A 20,958-nucleotide genomic window follows, 5' to 3' on the forward strand; every position below is an offset into this window, starting at 1 on the left:
GAAGGAGACAAAAGGAAGGGGCCTTCTCTGCCTCAGGATGACTCAAAATGTCTTGGGCTGCTCCTCCCCACCAGGCCTTCCATCGCCACATCTGTGGACCACAACTCACAATTTTCCAAATTCTTCAGACACAGTGTTCCAAGGGACATCTGTTTTTACTCTGGCTGCTTTTTAACACTCTGCTATAGGTAACTACAACTCGTTTTCATTTTGGCTCTTCCTACATCTTACAAACAAATAGGAGAGTGTGGCAGCAGTGGTCTGGGGGCCATTTGTGTTTTTAGTCTCATTGATCTATTTTTAGCCTGTGATTGGTGTTCCAGAGATCTGTGCCCTCCAGTTTATCCATTCCAACCTTTCCATGGCAAACTGGGACTCAGGAAGAGAATACTTTGGCCATATATGAAAATATATGTATGAGAATATGATATATGAGAATAATTAGGCTAATATATGAGTATACGTAGGCTAATATAATGAACCCTTCCTGAGTTATTGATATTTTAATCACTATTCTAGGTTCCCCTTAGGGCAGAGAGACCAAGTTTCTTGTAGAACCCAATCAGAAATGAAGACAAAGCCATCCCTGAAAAACCTCCTCACAGAATCAGCCCAGGATTCCAGATGTGGGGTTGGGGGCAGGAAAGGTAAGAGTAGAACATGTGGGTACACATCTTTACCTTTAGCCACCTCCCTTCTTTTTGGCACACTGAAGAAGGAATGTAGGGACACATCATTCTCATGGCAAGTATCCATCAGGAAACACACAGCTGTAACATTCTGGAGCTTCAGAGGCTCACTTGGGTCAGATCCAAATTATGAACAATCCAGACTCATCTTCCGTAGTTCAAATCTGGCTTCAGATACTTCAGATACCCTTGGAAAATCACTTACCCCTATCTGCTTCAGTTTCCTCATATGTAAAAAAAAAACCTGAGAATTAAATGAGAAGCCACTCCAGTATTTTTGCTAAGAAAATCTCAAATTGGGTCACAGACAAAAGTGTAAGGAGCATGGAAAATGGATTGAGTAAAAACACATGAGGTTCTAAATTAATCCATTAGGACAATTCTTGGACATTCTGGTCATCTTCCTTCTGCCCCTCCCATAGCCTTGCATAGCTCCCCTGGTCCTAGGAATCAGAATTACCCCATGGTTTATATTCCATGAAAAAGTTAAACTTATTCGGGGAAATTCTGAACAAGCATAGAAGACAAACTTTATACTCTCCATTTTAAGTCAAAATCTGTCAGAGACAATTTATTTAATTTTTTTCAATTAGCTAAGTTTATTTTCTCTTTTCATTCCATCTTCCTCTCTTTGAGAAAAAACAGAAAAACAAAATTCTTTCAACAAATATTCAGAGTCAAGAAAAACAAATTCTTATATTGGCCACCTCCATCAGATTTTCTACTTGGAGAGAAGTTCACATTAACAGAGTTCTCTCAACCAATCAGATTTCTCTTTGACCTAAGTAGTTTTCAATCAACATTTCAGAGTAATTGTGAAACAAACACAAAATTCTTTAGCAAAGTTTGGGGTTTTGTTTTACTTAAACAGAACAATAGTAACGTTAATGAATAACTTTGGAGAAAATTTCTTCTCTCTTTTAACTATTGCCCTTTGGATGTGAACTGGCAATTTTCTAAAGAAATCTAAATTATCAATAGCCATGAGAAAAGAAGGTTTTAAATCACTAAAAGTCAATGAATGCAAATTAAAATAATTCTGAGCTTTGGTTTCTCATTTCTCAGATCTAGAAAAGAATTAGCAAAAGAGGAAAATGACAAGTATTGGAGAGGGTGAGAGATAATGGGCACATTAGGGTCCTCTTGGTGTAGCTTGAATTTGTTCCAGTCATATTGGAAAGCAATTTGAAACTATGCCTCAAATGTTACTAAACTGTGTATTCCCTTAGATCCAGCAATTCCACTACTTAACTAAACACCTTCCCAAGAGCTTAAACAAACAAATGAAAGAATAAAGGAATGAATGCATAATTTTTTTTTAAAGAAGAGGAAAAGGACCTAGGGAATACAAAAACATTTTAGCAGCTCTTTCTATGGTAGCAAACAATTGGAAACTAATGAAGTGCCTACCATTTGGGGAAAAACTAGAGAAATTATATTATATGGATGTAATAGGCTATTATTGTGCTGTGATGATGAAAGGGACAGTTTTAGAAAAATTTGGGCAGACTTGCATGAGTTGATGCAGAATGATGTGAGCAGAACCAAGAGAACAACTTTACAATAATAACATCATTATAAAAGAAAAACTATTTTGAAAGGCTTAAAAACTCTGATCTACACAATGTTCTATCATAATTACAGAGGAACAATGATGAAGTGTGCTGCGTACTTCTTTACAGAGAGGTGATAGAATCAGGGAGCAGAACAAGACATAGACTTTTTTTTTCATTTTTTTATTCTTTCTTTATGCATGGGTAATTTTACAGCATTGACAATTGCCAAACCTTTTGTTCCAATTTTTCCCCTCCTTCCCCCCATCCCCTCCCGCCGATGACAGGTTGACCAATACATATTAAGTATGTTAAAGACATAGACTTTTGGAGACATAGCAAGTGTAGAATTTATTTTGTTTGACTATGCATATTTGGTACAAGGATTTTCATTTCCTTTTTCTTTTTAATGGGGAAAGGAAGTCTTAAGGAGGGAAAATACATTTTTGATAATTAAAAAAGTAAAGAAAATTAAAATAATTACTCCTCTTTGAATCTGGTCAAAGCTCAACAAACCTGTCCTAATCAGATTAAACAAAAAGTTTTCCTCCTCATAGTTTGGTTAGCACAAATAAGAATTAACTCGTTTTTTAGGTTTAGAGAATCAAGATCCTTTTATGGAATTGATGAATTTTTCCATTCAAGGAAGACTGATTAGGTTTTTGATTCAAATAGGACTATGGACTTCAGACTAGGACACTGTAATATAATTTCTTGATTTAAAAAATACACCGAAGGCCTTATTTCCACATGGTTTCTACACAATCCTCTTTCTATCAGATGTGTATCACCCTCTGGCAATGTCTAGAAATGGTGAGGGGTTTAAAGAGTCAAATCTCCTTTGTTCCCTGTTCTCTTCATGACATAGTTCCAGCTTCAGCTGCATGAGCAATAACACCAACCTTCTTGCCTCTCCAAGATGCCACTGAAGAAATCCTTTCCCTTTGGAAAACTGATATCTGCAACAGGATGATTTCAGAAAGGCCTGGAGAGACTTACATGAACTGATGCTGAGTGAAATGAGCAGGAGCAGGAGATCACTATTTACTTCAACAACAATATGATATGATGATCAATTCTAATGGACATGGTTCTCTCCAGCAATGAGATGAACCAAATCAGTTCCAATAGAGCAGTAATGAACTAAACCAGCTACACCCAGCGAAAGAACTCGGGGAGAGAACTATGAACCACTACATAGAATTCCCAATCCCTCTATTTTTGTCCGCCTGCATTTTTGATTTCCTTCACAGGCTAATTGTACAATATTTCAAAGTCCGACTCTTTTTATACAGCAAAATAACCGTTTGGACATGTATACTTATATTGCATTTAATTTATACTTAAACATATTTAACATATATTGGTCAATCTGGGGGAGGGGGTAGGGGAAAGGAGGGAAAAAGTTGGAACAAAAGGATTTGCAACTGTCAATGCTGAAAAATTACCTATGCATATATTTGTAAATAAAAAGCTATTAAAAAATAAAAAATAAATAAAGTTTCCTAGGGAAAAAAAAAGAAAACTGGTGTCTGGATCAAGAATTTATCTAGAAACTAGAGTCACTGATGAAGCAGCTCTCAAGGCTAGAATTTCTTTCTTGAGCCAAGTGGACACACACACACACACACAACTTATCTCTGGAGGGAATCTCCTAATGTTTTAGCTACCTGGAATGTTCCTCACCTGAACCCTATAACCTCTCCTCTCAGATTGAAACTCCCGTTTGCCTCTGCCCCAAAAAGCCACCTCTAACACTGGGAAGAGGGAGGATTGTGTGCAGTTACTCGAGTTTCTTCTGACCCAGAATGCAAATTCATTTCACTACATACCAGTGTGCCACCTGAAGAAGTAGTAATTTTGTTTCTGATAGATTTTGGCTTAAAATGGAGAGATTGTCTTTCACAATTCTTCTTTTCAAAAGTCCCCAAAGTCCCAAATGTTCTTGTCAGCTTTTTATAGGTCACAGAGCAGATCAGCTTTTCCAAGATTTCATCATCTTTGAAGCCCAACGGGCAAATTAACTTGGAGGTAGCCCCAGTCGTGTGAAATTAAATAGGAGTTTTGCATCCTCTCATTAAGGTACCATTGGGCATATCCCTACATTCTGTAGGGAGGTTCCTCTCAGACACCTTCAAACAAAGCTTTGTACACTTTAGTCTCATAAATTTAGTTGGAGAATTCACAATGATCAGATAGGGCACACAGAATGTCATGATAAAGCTGATCAGAGCATAGATGGTGAATCTGGGTCTGGATCAGATGTAAAAAATTCTCCTGCATCAGGAACCCACAGCTGCAGCTTCAGTGCTGTTGAAAAGGGGTGGAAGATGTTGGATCTAGGAGACAGTGCTTCAAATACATGATATCTTCCCACACTTAGTGCATCAGAATCAGATGCCATAGCAATCAGGATACAGTCACAGCCTCTGATCTGAATGGACTTAGAACTCCATTCTAAGTTGGACTACAAAGTTCAAAATATTCTCTTAAATACTCTTTCTCCAATCCCCTACCTCAATTCTATTCTACATACAGTCATTGGCTTATTTTTTTAAAGGGAGGGTAGGGTTAGATCTTCTAAAAGATGTCATTAGGATATTGGAATGGAATCTCAGAACAAGTATTGAATCACAAATATGGCCAAAACCATCTCTGAAAGATTTCATCATAGAATGACTTTTCACTATTTAAAGATGGTGTCAAATGCTGCTCCCAGTGGTGTCCCACCAAGAGACACAGATCTTTCTCAGGAAATACAGACAATGCAATAGCTCCCTTCTTGTAGACTCACCTGAGCTAATATCATCTTTCTTGTTCTGTGACCAGTACAAATAATCTAAAGGCATCAACTTAATTTATTCTACCAACAGCAATAACTACCTTCCCTCCTCTAAGTCTTAACAACTGAGTAAGTTGGGTAAGTCACAATTTCTTCTTTTCTCATTTGGATTAAAAGAATCGGATTATATGGCTCTACAATCTCTTCCATTTCCCTGTCTATGATCCCAGACATCCCCATTAATATCACTACCATTACATCCATCCCTCATCCTAGAACAATGCCATCCTCTTGTGGTAGTCCTTATGCTATCTGCAACCTTTAGTGCTGAACTGACCAGCTTTTCTCAGCTTTGCCACAAACACTGGCCATGGTGCTGACTTCTTTTTTGGTTACTGTTAATACTAGAACGTATAATTACATGATGGGGTCGTTAGGTGGCGTGTGAATAGGGTACCACACCTGGAGTAGAGAAACCTTATTTTCCTGAGTTCAAATCTAACCTCAGACACTAGGTAAGTGACCCTGGCCACGTCACTTGCCCTCAGTTTTTCCATTTGTAAAATAAGATGGAGAAGGAAATGGTAAATCATTCCAGTATATTTGCTAAGAAAACCCCACTTGGGGTTATGAAGACTTGGGCACAACTGAACCACACGACAACATAATTATATGTTATTAAATTTAACTACAGAACTGAAGGTTCCATGGAACTTGTGTCCTCTCCAGTTCTATACAGAAACTTTATTTTCAATGTTCCCATCCACTTCTCAGATAATATTTAGGTTTAAAAGGAATGAAAAGTAGCTCCTCTTTACAAAAAGTTTTGAACTTGCAGCTAAAAGGATTATCCCAAGAAATGGTTTGGTTTCATTACATTTTACTTAGAATCTCTTAATTTTTCCAAACATTCTGAACTTAAATACCAAAAAAGAACCTTTTCACATAAACACCTGAAAACCAAAAGAAGATTCTGTATGAAACCATGAATATCTATTTCACATTGCTTGATTTAAAAAAAAAAGGGGGGGGGAACTTTATAAAAATAATCTTTGTCAATCAAATATGAATCCATACACTGGCTGTGTCCAAAAATAAATAACTCTGCAACTTGTGTCCATCACTTCTGTGTCAGGAAATAGTTGACATGTTTCATCATGGGTTCTCTAGTATTCATTGCTTTGAATAAATTTCTTACATATTTCAAAATTGATTTTCCTTAATCATTTTTTGTATGAATTGTTTTAATGGATCTGCTCAATTTACTCCATGAAAATTCATTCTACTTGGATTCTCTGAAATCACCTCCTTTATCATTGCAGTAGTGCAATCATATTTCATTTAATTAATAAAACACAATTTTCCCATCTATTTGCTAATTGTCTAAGAGGCAAATTTAAGCTATCCCTTAAATTATAGTTCTTTTCTTTTTTGTTCCCATTCTTTGAATCCTCACTTCTAGAAATCAATTTTGTTTGTGGTTTCCCTTCCTGATATTGCCCTCCCTTTTAACTGATCCCCTGTTGAGTTTGATGCATTTCTACATCAAACTGTGTATATTCAACTTTCCTTTGTCCACTTGAGATAAGAATGAGGTTTATTGGATTCCCTCTTCCTCTCCCTTTGCTCCTTGTTTGTATATTCTTCTCATAAATCTCAATTTAAAAAAGTACCAAGTTGCACCTTTCCCCCCCATACTAGCCTATTCCTCCTTTAGCCCTCTTTTCACCCTTTTTTAACCCCTCAAAACAGAACCAATACACCCTCAGGATCTCTTTTTCCCTTATATGACTTCCTCAATATGCTTTAAAAGCATTGAGGTTCAGAGACACTGTTTCTTCTCCCCCCATTAGAATATTTTGACTATATCATAATATAGCTTTGTCCCATTGTTCAAATAAATGTACTTTTCTAGGGTTCTCTTTACTCTTGGGGATTATATTCTAAAGTTCTTGCTCCAGCTCTGCTCTTTCCATCAGAAATTCTTAAAAGTCCTCTATTCTATTACAGATTCATATTTTTACCTATAGGAAGATACTCAGATTTTTAGGATGAATTATTCTTGATAGTAAATCTATCTCTTTTGCTAGTTGTAACATTGTATTTCAAGCTTTCCTTTGGGTTTTTAGAAGTTACCACCTCTTGTATGATCTTGACTGTAGTTTTTTGGTCCTTCAATTGCTATTTTTCTGAATGGATCATAATCTATATTGATATAATTTGGTTTTATCTAGTACTTCATAGAAATTCTCCTTCACTTCATCCTTTACAAGTGATGGTGTGTAAATAGTTTTATTTGCTTCCTGGGCTGCCATGGCCAGAGAATTCATTGTCAATTGAATCCCCTTGTGTGTCATATAAACACATATTTTAATATATATGCATATACATATATACATAAATCTACAGATTTTATATATACATCTAAATTTTGCTAAACAACTTTATATCTAATGATTTCTTTATTTTATGAGCTCAAGAAGGCTGCAACCTTATATTAGGTTATTAGATTTTAGTTACATATGAGGTCCCCTCATGTTTAAATTCACTCCTCCAAACACAATCATATTTCACTAATGAAAATCATATTGCAGATATACCAATTTCACAATTCACTTTTCTTCTGAGACTTTACTTGAAAAAACTATAGAGAAACATTTAAAGCCTTGAAATAATCTTTCCAAGATTTTTCACTGAAAGTCCTTCTATATAACCTAGCAAAAGTGTACATGATTTTCCCCTTACACATTCATCCACTTGGGGACCCTCAGCAGGCTTCTGAGAAGAATATGGAGAATCTCAGTTTTCTTTTGTTTTTTGGTGTGTGTGTGTGTGTGTGTGTGTGTGTGTGTGTGTGTTATAGTTCAATAAAAAAGGGTTTGTCAAAGTTCTAAGTAAACAATTATTTCATTGGCAGGATAAGAATATGATTTAACGGAAGCTACGATGTGCAGAGAAATCTGGTCAGTCACAGGGTCTCATTTGGCAAGGCTCAGGGATGAGAGATTGGTAGTCCTTTGGGAGCAGAGACCATGATGCACTGGCTCAAAAACAACAGGTGAAAAGGAATCAAATAAAGACTGAGAATGATAATCAAATTGTCCTGGACCTTTCTTTGGGAATAGCTTGCCTGAAACCAGGTCTTGCACATTCTTAAGAAAAGATAATATTGACAAGAAGTTGACAAGACCAAGTCAGTGACTTTATTTAAAAAGTTTAAAAAATATTATTCATTTAACATTCTCATCAAATTCTAACAAACAAAGCATCAAACCAAAATACTGAATAAATCCTTTTTAAAAAATCTTACCTTAAAATATAAACCATTTATGTTCTAATTAAACAGGAAACAATTACGTTATTGTGTATGTTTTAACAAAATATAAACAAATTAGAAAATTGAAAAGAACTTTCAGTGATTACAAGCTGTTTCCTGCCATAAAAAATCTTTTCTTTTCTTTTTTTTTTAAACACCACCATTCTCCCCAATGATGTTGTCTGACTGTAAATCAGGGAACACGGCGATCTCAAAAGAATAAAAATTGTGATACAAAGCAGACAAAGTGATCCAAAGGGTAATGGAAAGACACATGGTGAATATAAGCATGCTGGGGAGCATATTAATCAATGATGACTTGTGCTTGTGAAGTTGTATAAAAGATATCATTGAAGACTTATTCCATATGTATGAGGCTGCTAAGTGTTGTAATGGAATGAATGTTAAATTGAGTTCAAATCCTGCCTAATTGTGTGACTGGGGCAAATAATTTCTCAACCTGTTTTCTCATTTCTAAAATGAGGGTAATAATAACACCTTCAAATGTTATGCAAATGCTAGTTATTATCTTCATTATCATTACTACTATTATTATATCAAGAAAGGAGATAAGCCAGACTTGTAAACTAATGAATAATCCAAATGTTATATTAGTATCCATAAAACATTAAACAATTTAGAGGAAGGCCTCCCTCTCGTGCATTAGTAAAATCTGGAAAATCTATTTGAACCACTTTTAATTTAATATTTTATTTTTCCCCAATCATATATAAAAACTTATAAAATATTCTTTTTTTAAAAAAAGAATACTGAGTTCCAAATTTTTGTCTTTCTTTCTTTTCCCTCTCATTGTGAAGGCAAGCAATTTTATATTGGTTATACATGTATAGTCATGCAAAACACATTTCCATATTAGTCATGCAGTTAATGAAAACACAGGCTAAAAAACAACCAACTTGTCAAGAAAAATAACATAAAAAAAGGATGCTTTGATTGACATTCTGACTCCAACGGTTCTTTCTCTGGAGTTGGAAAGCATTTTTCATCATAAATCTTTGGGAATTATCTTAGATCACTGTATTATTGAGAATAAGTTATTCATAGGTGATCATCATACAACATTGCTAGCACAGTGTACAATGTTCTCTGGATTCTCCTCATTCTACTTTGCATCAGTTCATGTAAGTCCTGGTTTTTCTAAAAACATCCTGCTTATATTTTTTCTTTTTTTTCTTCTGAAATATTATATTCCAATTCTTGCAGCCTTTAATGTAGAAGCTATTAAATCTTAGCTTATCCTGTCTTCAGGTCCTTGATATTTGATGTTTTTCTTTCTAACTACTTGTAATATTTTTTTCCTTGACCTGGAGGTCAGGAATTTGGCTCTAATATTCATTCCTGAGAGGTTTAATTTTGGGATCTCTTTCATGAAGTGATGGGTAGATGCTTTCAAGTTCTATTTTACCCTCTTTTTCGAGAATATCAGGGCAGTTTTCCTTTATGGTAGCTCTATAATTGTTAAATTATTTCCCTGAGATCTATTTCCCAGGTCAGTTGTTTTTCCAATGATATATTTCATATTTTCTTCTTTTTTTTCATTCTTTTGATTTTTGTTTTCTTGTTTCTTGATATCTTGTGGAGTTATTAATTGAGCAATCAAAAGTTGCCTAATTCTAATTTTTAAGGAATGATTTTCTTCAGTGAGCTTTTATACCTCCTTTTCCATTTGGCTAATTCTACTTTTTAAGGAGTTGTTTTCTTCAGTGGATTTTTGTATACTTTTTCCCTTTGGCCAATTTTACTTTTTTAAAAAGTTCTTCTCTTCAGTGGATTTTTGTGATTTATTTACCATTTGTTTTATTCTGTTTTTAAGGTGGGTTTTTTTTTTCAGCAATCTTTGGTGTGCCTCCTCTACCAAGCTGTTGACTCTTTTTTCATGATTTTCTTGCCTCACTGCCATTTCTTCCTCCAACTCTGTTATTTGATTTTCAAAATCATTTTAGCTCTTCCAGGAATTCTTTTTGAGCCTAAGACCAATTCATACTTTTCCTTGAGGCTTTGTATGTAGCAATTTTGACTTGATTATCTTCTTGAGTTTGTGTCTTGATTTTTCCTGTCCATTATAATTTTCTATGATCAGGTTCTTTTATTGTTGCTGTTTAGTCATTTTTCTCTTTTTACTATAATAGCTTTTTATTTTCAAAACATATACATAGTTTTCAACATTCACCCTTGTAAAACCTTGTATTTCAAATTTTTCTCTCTCTCTTACTTTTATCCCTCCCCTAGATATGTTAAACATGTTCAATTCTTCTATAATATTTCCACAATTATCATGCTGCCCAAGAAAAATCAGATAAAAAAAAATGAGAAAGAAAACAAAAACTAACAATCCAGAAAGTTGATTGTGGAGATCAAATGTAGATCACAATAGTATTTTCGCTTTTTGATTTTTGTTTGCTTGTTTTTTGCTTTCTCTCTGGCTTGCTCATTTTTCAAGCCTGTTTTTGACTTCTTATGTGCTGTTGAAGTTGGCCTCTGCTCCTGGGATAGAGGAGGCCTATTCCAAGATTCAGGGTTTTTTTTCTGCGGCTGTGTTTAAAGCTATTTTTAAGGGTCTGTAAATTTTCAATTCTTCCAAAGTGGTATGATCTAAGAAGTGCCAGCCTTTTCTCTGCCACCTTAGCTCCATCTCTATGGAAAATTTATAGAAAGACATGGATGAGATTTAACCAGGATTAGAAATCAGGGATGAATTTCAATCCTCCCCAATGGACAAAGAGACCATTCTAATGAGATCACAGAACAGATGAAATTTCAAAAATAAAAACAACAATTTAGGAATTATCTTGGATCATTGTATTGCTGTCCTCTTACCACTCTATGTCCTCTTATTAATATCTGGCATTTATAAAGATTCATTGCCCTGATTTTTAAAAATATCTATTTGTGGCTAATATATATGTTATTCTGCTTAGCTTTTAAAAGTATCATTTTAAGAAAAGTTTTTTTTTACATAAATGAATGGAGCATTTTAAGGCATTTTCTATTCCAAATGACATTTAAGGATGGTTTTATTTTATTCCATTTTCATAGTGTATATGATATCAATATCCAGGAGGCTATGGAATATTTTTGTTTTTTTCAATGTCATCTATAAATAGGAATGTAGGAAGGACTTCATTAACTCACAGAGAATTCCTCTTCAACTTGGGTTCTGTCCAGGTTGTCCTTCATTATAGAGGCAAAGACCTTTGGTGAACATATACCTTCACTTGATATGAATTATAAAATGCTTGTTGACTTTCCAGAAATCTTGAATGATTTTTATATCTGGATGGGAGATACCTTATTGTAAAATATTTTATTATAATTAACAAACAACAAACACAGTGGGGTGCTATAGTCTCTCAATATTTCAGTCAAATTCCAAATGAAAAAGATTTGGTTCATTATAAAAAAAACTTGTGAAAGTCACCCTAGTGTAGTTTGCTATCAATTACTATATAGATGAGTTTGTAAAGATAGATAAGAAGATAAATAAATTGGTACCAGTTGATGTTCTGATAAAGTTTTTCAGTTTTTATAAGGTTTGAGGTTTTTTCTTAGCTTTTGGGATCTTCCCTATACTTTGATTCCAGTTATAAATACTACCTGATCACAGTGAATATTTTTTGGATGTATAAGCATTTTCTTAATACTTTTTAGCTCCAAGATGATAGGAAAAGATAATGACAAATGTTGGAGGGGATGTGGGAAAACTGGGGCATTGATATATTGTTGATGGAATTGTGAACACATCCAGCCATTCTGGAGAGCGATTTGGAACTATGCTCAAAAAGTTATCAAACTGTGCATACCTTTGATCCAGCAGTGTTACTACTGAGCTTGTATCCCAAAGAGATCTTAAAGAAGGGAAAGGGACCCACATGGGCATAAATGTTTGTGGCAGTCCCTTTTTGTAGTTGCCAGAAACTGGAAAATGAATGGATGCCCATCAATTGGAAAAAGGCTGAATAAATTGTAGTATATGAATATTATGGAATATTGTTGTTCTATAAGAAGCGATCAACAGGATGATTTCAGAAAGGCTTGGAGAGACTTACATGAACTGAGGCTGAGTGAAGTGAGCAGAACCAGGAGATTATTGTACATGGCAACAACAAATTTATATGATGATCAATTTTTTTTTGCCGAGGCAATTAAGATTAAATGACTTGCTCAGGGTCACACAGCTAAGAAGTATTAAGTGTTTGAGGCCAAATATGAACTCAAGTCCTCCTGACTTCAGGGCTAGCGTTCTATCCACTGCACCATCTAGCTGCCCTTATGACAATCAATTCTGATGGACCTGACTCTTGCCAACAATGAGATGATTGAGGCTAGTTCCATTGATCTTGTGATGAAGAGAACCATCTGCATCCAGAGGGAAGACAGTGGGAACTTAACATAGATCACAACACAGCATTTTCATTCTTTTTGCTATTGTTTGCTTGCATTTTGTTCTTTCTCATTTTTTCCCTTTTTGATCTTATTTTTCTTGTGCAGCAAGATAATTGTATGAATATGTATACATATATTGGATTACTTGCCATCTATGAGAGAGTTTGGGGAGAAGGGGGGGAAATTTGGAACACAAAGTCTTGCAAAAGTCAATGTTGAAAAATTATCCATGTATATGTTTTGAAAATGAAAAGGTTTAATAAAAATACTTTTTAGCCCCAATGTTCACTAGTGACAATCTAATATTTCCTTTTTTTTTAATTAAAGCTTTTTTATTTTCAAAATATATACTTGGATAACTTTCAATATTCACCCTTACAAAACCTTGTGTTCCAATTTTTTTCCCTTTCTTCTCCCACCCCCTCTCCTAGATAGCAAGTGATCCAATATATGTTAAATATGTGCAATTTTTCTATACATATTTCCACAAATATAACATTTTCCTTTTCAAACCTTAATTTTTTTAATCTTAAGGACAAAAATGTTTGCCTCAGTGAAGTAATCTTATGTTTTTTGTTTAATCATTTCAGTCATGTCTGACTCTTTTAGACCCCATTTGGGATTTTCTTGGCAAAGATATTGGAATGGTTTGCCATTTCCTTTTCCGACTTATTTTACAAATGAGGAAACTGAGGCAAACAGAATTAAGAAACTTGCCCACGATCAGTCTATCATTCTTATAGTACAGGAATTGTTTTTTTTTTTAATTGGTTAGTTGGTTAGTTATTTGGTTAGATAGATTCATTTCTGAACCTATCTGAATCTTTCTACAAAATACATTTTTAATAATGATTTGTCTAATTTCTTTTGACATTAATTGATTTATAGTACCCATGTTATGTTTTGTTAATTTTTGTAATCTATATTCCTTATAGAAAAATAGGTACAAAGAAAGGGATGGATCAATAGAACATTAAGGCTCAGAATGGATAGAAGCTACTTTCCTGATCCCTATAATAAACCCTAAACATACTTCTACTTTAGTAACATCAAGGAACTACGTTTTTATAGTTGGGGAACTTCCTCCATTGATAGTTCATAATTTATAGTTTTACAAAGATGCCTGACTCTCAGAAAAGGTCATTGACTCAACCATGGCCAAGAGGCAAGATTCAAACTCAGCATTCCTATTTGTTTCTCTTTCCATTGTAACACATTGCCTTCCATTAAAAAACAAAACAAAACAAAACTTCAAAATAATTGGTAGAGAGGTGTATATAGTTGTCTCCATTCTCTCCTCGATTTCTTGTAGGCTCATCATAATTTTTCCTTTCTTGTTTCTCATTTTGATAGTCTGAGTTTTCTCTCTCATTTTGTATTACATTGGAAAATGATTTATCAATTGATAGTATTTTGCCTTCAAACAGCATAGTTTTAATAGGTAGCTAGATGATATAATGGGTAGAATACAAGACTTGCAGTTAGAAGTAATACAATTATATTCTGATGCAGATATTTCTTAGCTGTGTGATTCTGGTCATCTCATTTGTCCTTATCAGTCTCAGTTTCCCCATCTGCAAAATGGAGATAAAAATAGAGTCTATCACAGAAGTGTCCTCAAAAGAGATATTTGTAAAGAGCTTTGCAAGCCTTAAAGGACAATATGAATGTTACATGGATTTGTGATCCATGAGTCATGATTTTAATTTTGTATATGTCATATTTTAACTTCTCCAATAGTCAGTGGTCTACTGGAAGATTCTTTAATGATCCTAATTGATGTCACTATTTTTCTTCTTGTAGCTCACAGGATTCTTTTCTTTTATTATTAAGTTGTCTAGGTGACTTTACATTATGTGTCTAGGAGGCTTGAATTTCAAGCTTTTTTCCTTATTAGTACCTGTGAATTCTTCCTATTTCTAATTTATATCTTATTTTTAATGATCTGGAAAGATTTTCCTAAGTGGCTTCCTGGTATATGTGTTCAGATTATTTTCTTCTTTTAAATTTTCCAAGATGTCAGTATTGCTAAGGTGTTATGACCTATCTTCTAAATTTATCATTTGTATTTGCGTGGTTTCCAACTTTATTAACAGTTGAGTTATTTTCCAAGCTTGTTTTCCCACTTCTATTGTCAGCAGTTTTGTTTTAGCTGTAATAAGGCTATTTTTGATTGCCTTTCTTGATATCCCCAGGTTTTCTATTATATTCTTTATATTGGTCATTTTTTTTCATTATTTCCTTCTGATCTTATTTTGTGTGGTGTCTTTTAGTTCTAGCTTGAGTTTCTCCCGGGGTCTTTTAACTGCTAGAAGTTCCTCATTTATATCCTCTCCTGATTTTCTTGCTAGTGTTAATTCTTCCCATAAATTCCTTAAATGTGTCATTTATCCATTTAAAGAGATCTCTTGGGATAACTCGTTTTGTTTCTTTTTTTCCCCATTAGCATTGTTTCTGCTGCTTTTGCCTTTGTTTTGCTTCCTCATGAAATTTTTTTTTGTTTGTTTCTGAAGCTCTTCTTCACTTTGTTCATGGTCTTTTTCTTTCTTTTTTTGTAAATCATTTTCTTATGTGGAATATTTTTAGCTATTTGTCTTCCTTCAGTGTTCTTGTTGCTATGGAGGATTCAAGGAACTCAGCTCCCCTGCAACCTTTCATTTCACCATCTTTCCAATAAGACTCTCTGTTGAGGATTTTCATACTTTTAAAATTAGCATTTCATGTTCTCACACTTGATGACCACCTCCAATGTTACAGAGATGTCTATTATGATCTCTGATTGTTTTCTTTAGTAAGGAATTTGAGTCTCCAAGTTAAAGTATCTACAGATATCAAAGGAGTTTGATGTGTCACTTGAGTATGGCTCTTCCCCATAATCAGAAAGTCTTTATTAAAAATTGATAGTAATGATAATAGAGACAGTGTCGAATAATAGAGAGAGAGAAAGAGGCTGTCTCTGTCAAGAAGACCAACCTTCCAAAAAGATCAAAGAAAGAGGAAAAGGACTCATATGTAAAAAATATTTATAGAGGTTATTTTCATAATAATCCCAAACTGGAAACTAAGTGGGTGTTCACCTATTGGAAGAATGACCAAACAAATAATGGAATATTATTATGACATATGAAAGGATAAAATGAGTCTAGAGAACCCATGAATTATAACACTAAGTTCCTGCCAGAGAGGTAATGTACAAAAAATTGAAAACAAGACACCTACTTTTGGACATGGCCAATGTGGGAACTTATTTTGCTGAATTATGGATATTTGTTATAAGGCATTAAAAATGTTCAAAGGCAACAGTGCAAGGGAGAGATAATGTTTGTTAAAAGTTGATGAAAGAGAGGAAAAGACCTGGGATCAAGTCTTCCCTCTACACAAATTGATTGTGACCCAGAAAAGACACTGAAATTTTCAGAGCCCTCAATAATTCTCTAAAGTTGCAGAGAAAGTGCTGATCTATACTGGTAAAGGATATTCCTCACAGGAGCTCCCCCACATAGGAGAAATTCACAGGTCTAGTCAAGAATCGGGGCAGCTAAGTGGTACAGATAGAACATCAGTCCTGGATTCAGGAAGATTCATCTTCACAAGTTCAAATCAAGCCTCAAATTACTAGCTGTGGGCAAGTCATTTATTTAACTCTGTTTATCTCAGTTTCCTCATTTGGTCTGGAGAAGAAAATGGGAAAACACTTAAAACATTTGCTTTGCCAAGAAAATCCAAAATGGGATCATGAAGAGTCAGACATGACTGAAAAGCCAATTGAACAACAACAGCCAAGAAATAATAACTATTGATTGAAATTGACATCAGAATTGGCCAATTCTGAGATATTACTTCATACCTATTATTGACCAATGGGTCAGAAAAGGAAAATGACAAATATTGGATGGAATGTGGGGAAAATGAGACATTAATGCATAGTGGATAGAGTTGTAAACTGATTCAACCATTCTGTAGAGTAATTTGGAACTATGAAACTATGCCATAAAACCAGTCATACCTTTTGACCTAACAATACCATTATTAGGAATAAATTCTAAAAGAGATTTTAAAAAAGTAAAAGAACCTATATGTACAAAAATGTTTATAGCAGCTCTTTTCTCAGAGCAAGGAATTGGAAATTGAGGGGATGTCCATGAATTGGGGACTAGTTGAAAAAATTGTAGTTTGTGATTATGATCAAATACTATTATAATGGAACTATTGTAGTATGTAATTATGATGGAATAATATTGTCATTTAAGAAATGATGAGCAGGATGCTCTCAGAAAAAGCTGGAAAGTCCTCCAAAAGTTTATGCAAAGTGAAATGCACTACGCACAAAGTAATAGCATTGTTGGAGGATAATCAGCTTCAAATGACTTTGTTTTTATCAGCAATACAATAATCCAAGACTACTCTGAAAGACTTATGCTAGCCATACTCAGAGAAAGAACTTATTGTGTCTGAATACAAGCTGAAGCTTTTTTTTTAAACTTTATTTTTCTTGAGACTTTTTTTTTTTTTGCAGAGGGGAGGGGGCGGTATCTATGTTTTCTTTCGCAATATGACTTTTATGGAAAAGTTTTGCATAATTCCACATGTGCCTTCTCAATGAGGGAGGCGTGGGAAGAGAAGAAGAGAGAGAACTTGAAGCTCAAAGTTTTAAAACATGTTAAAGTTGTTTTACATGCAACTGGGGAAAATAAAATGTTAAATAATAAAATTTTAAGGTTTGTAGAATGTTCTACACACATTATCTCATTCAATTCTTAAATCCCCATGAGGTAGATCCTTCATGGACTATTATCCCCCTTTTACAGAGAAAATTAAAACTGAGAGACATTATTCACACAACTGTTATCTGGGATGAGACTTGAATCGATCTTCCCGAGTCCAAATCTACTACTTCATCCACCATATAACACTGAACAGATTCAAAGTGGCACAATTCTTGATCCCTAATGTCTTCCAGTTGAAGAGTAGCATTCTGGGGGTGGCAGAAACAAATTGATTTCATTCTGTTTTATGTCCTGTCCTCCTCTTAGGCAAAATAATGATAATAACTAAAAATGATTCATGGATGTGGTGCTTTCAAGATGACAATGTACTCTCTGTGCACTGACTCGTTTGAGCCCCACAATAATTCTATATTATATTATCCTCATTATCCTGAGGCTCTGAAAAATTAGGTGAGTTGCTGCCTATGGCCACAGAGCCAATAAGGATCAAAGGTAGAATTTGAACTCCGAGTCTAGGGTTCTTTCCATTACATTAAATATCTTAATGTAGCTGCTATTTCAAATGGAACTGGTCCAAAGTAAGGGTCATCTCTAAAGTATCTGTGAAAGTGTGAAGTGGCTAATGCTCTCCAGTGGTCAGTCAGGTATTAGGCTGTGAATATGCTGTCACTTCTATTCCCAACCTAATCGCAGGTCCATTTAATTGATGGCTGCTGTCTTCTTGGGGACCCAGTTTTTCAAAAGTGTGTTAAAACAACTTTGGGAACAAAAGAAGAAGCCTAAGCACACATCCTTTTCCCAAACTCAAACTTCTTTTTGTTATACTAATAACCTTTCTCTCCTTCCTACCAGGAAGACTTAGTAAGATTAAGTATTTGTAAAATTAATTAAAATTAATTAAAATTAATCTTTACCTTTAGCATAGGGTCACCATCGTTGATTGTTAGCTGATTTATGGACTTCAACAGAGTTCAAGGCAGAGACAACCACCAAGATCACTTTGGATTAGATCACCCCAGATATGGAATAATAATAACTCCCTGCTGTGGGAAGGGGGGAAAGAGGAGGGGGGCCAAAGGCAGGGTCTGAGATGGCAAGGCACATACCAATACCCTTGATCCAAATGTCTCTGGAGGTTGAAATAAAGTCCCAAGCAATTTTGACAGCAGAGAGAGATAGCAGGTGCTCCAATTGTTTTGACAGCTGGGGAGATAAACAGAGGTATCTATTTCACTGTAACATCTAAAGCACTCAAGATTTCACTCCAAATACTTTGTCATCACATCGATCAGACATCAAAAAAGCCTGCTCAACATTCCCACAGCCTCCACTCTCATTACCTACTATAAAAACATCTCCTGGAGCATACAATAGAATTGCGGGAGCGTTCTCCGCCTCCTCTGTCTTTTAGCAGAACGCAGGTCCCTTGAGATGGTTTATGGGAGTTATAAATGACCAACATACATAGAGGAAGAGAAAAAATGGACCAAATGACAGAGCAATCAGAATATCACCATCCACAAGGGCCTGGTCACTATCTGATTCTACCTTTTAGGTTCTTTCTTCCTTTTTTTAAGTTCTAAAAACTTTTTAAAAGTTTCCCTTTTTTATGAGATAATTCCCATTTTGATTTCTAACTCATGGCTTGTGCTTTGGTCACGGTCACATCATTTCACAGTTCAGCTGGCTATTGAGTGGGACTTGGGCTAATAGCTCAGGGACTTTATTCCAGAACACACCCATTCTTTTGGGGGGGAATCCTTGGGTGTCCTATCCAAAGACATGGGAGGGAGTGGAGTTGGCAGGGACAGGTGAGATGGAGCAGGAGCTGGGAGATGGGAAAGGGTAGCAGCAACTTGCTTTGTCTGGTTTCCTGCTGGGGCCTAGAACTCCTCAGCAATTCAGGCCTTCTTTGGTGCAAGTGAGACGAGAGAGCTCATAGCAAACAACAGCCAACTGGCAAAGGGCCACTTGCCTAGTTTGGATGAGTTATGATCCAGACCAGGTGAGGGAAAAGGAATGCTGGCCTTCCCTCAAAGGACTAGAGAAAGTTGAGACATAGAATAGTACACGCCCTCACTTAAAAATAGATAGATAGATAGATGATGGATAGATGCATTCATTTTGTTTTTATATCAGCAAGTTACAAATATACTCTTTTCCTGTTCCCAAGACTTCCTAGTAAGGTAAAGCAACAAGTATTTTTTATGTGCCAGATATATTAGTGATTTTAATAAATGTTAATGATTACTAGTTAATGTTAGTGATGATTATTATAGAGACAAGAAACAACAAGATCATGCAGATGACAAGTAAAAAACCCTTAATTTGTGTTATGTTACATGCACTTATAAGTATCATATAGGGAAAGCACTCTCTTCCCTGCTTGCAAAAAAGTAGATCAGAAGTTGGCTACTCCTTTCTAGCCAGCCTTTCTATGTAAAGTTCCTAGGATGACTTAAAGAGTCTGAACTTTTGGATCTGAGATAGCCGCTGAGGCTATGAACTAAAAGAGACGAAACCCCTCACCTGAAAGCTACAATTCAATGGAGATCCAAGATGTGGCAGTAGCAGGAGACCGAAGGATTGTTATCACAGAGGAGAAAATAGACCAGTAGAAAAAGCAGTTTGTAACCTAATGACATCACTAAGCTAATAAATGATACTGTCATTTGAGGAGAATTCTGTGAGGATGTAGCCAAGGGGAGCTGTTTTGGATATGTTCTTATACATATGACCACATTCATGCATGTTTCTTTTCTGTGTGACCTTTCCACATAGGTGTCCCGTGCATACGTCCCATAAACATGGATTTCCTTGTCACACATTTTTTAAAATGTGTGTTTCCTGTTCCTATTCCTATTCTCCTATGAGGATCTGTGGGAGAATGTAACCTTATGTATATTGGCTGGTGGGAAGTAAGGTTGCATGTCATTTATTTTATTATATTCAAATGTTCAAATATTTTTGTGATCTCATCATTTTGGAAGGTTTTTCAACAATGGAACACATTCATATTTGCCCGATCCATGTGACTCTTGTCCATATCCTCCCATAAAGTCTCCATAGGGAATCTACCCAATGTCCTGGAGGACTTCACTTTCTCATCGTCATATTAGAATACCAGTGGAACACTCTCTGATTTTCCTTTCACTCTTTCACCCTTTATTTTTGCTACATAATCAGACCATCTTCTTTTCCTATCATATGATAATTATTTGGTAACATCTTTTATTCCTATTATTTATTGGTTCACACTCACCCTATACTTTTCTCTACTGTCCTCCTTGTGATATTTATTCTTAATTCTTCAGAGATTATTCTTTTTCCTGATTGTTAGTTCTAGCTCTTCTAGAAAGTTTGGGATCATTAAAGGAGTTTTGTAATTTCCTGAAGGTAATCTAATTCACTCTCTTCCTCCTATACATCTGTATTATCTCTCTAAACTTACTAATAGATAAGCACTATATCCAAATAAAGGTTATAA

Source organism: Antechinus flavipes, chromosome 2 (assembly GCF_016432865.1).
Source record: "Antechinus flavipes isolate AdamAnt ecotype Samford, QLD, Australia chromosome 2, AdamAnt_v2, whole genome shotgun sequence".
Lineage (NCBI taxonomy): Eukaryota > Metazoa > Chordata > Mammalia > Dasyuromorphia > Dasyuridae > Antechinus > Antechinus flavipes.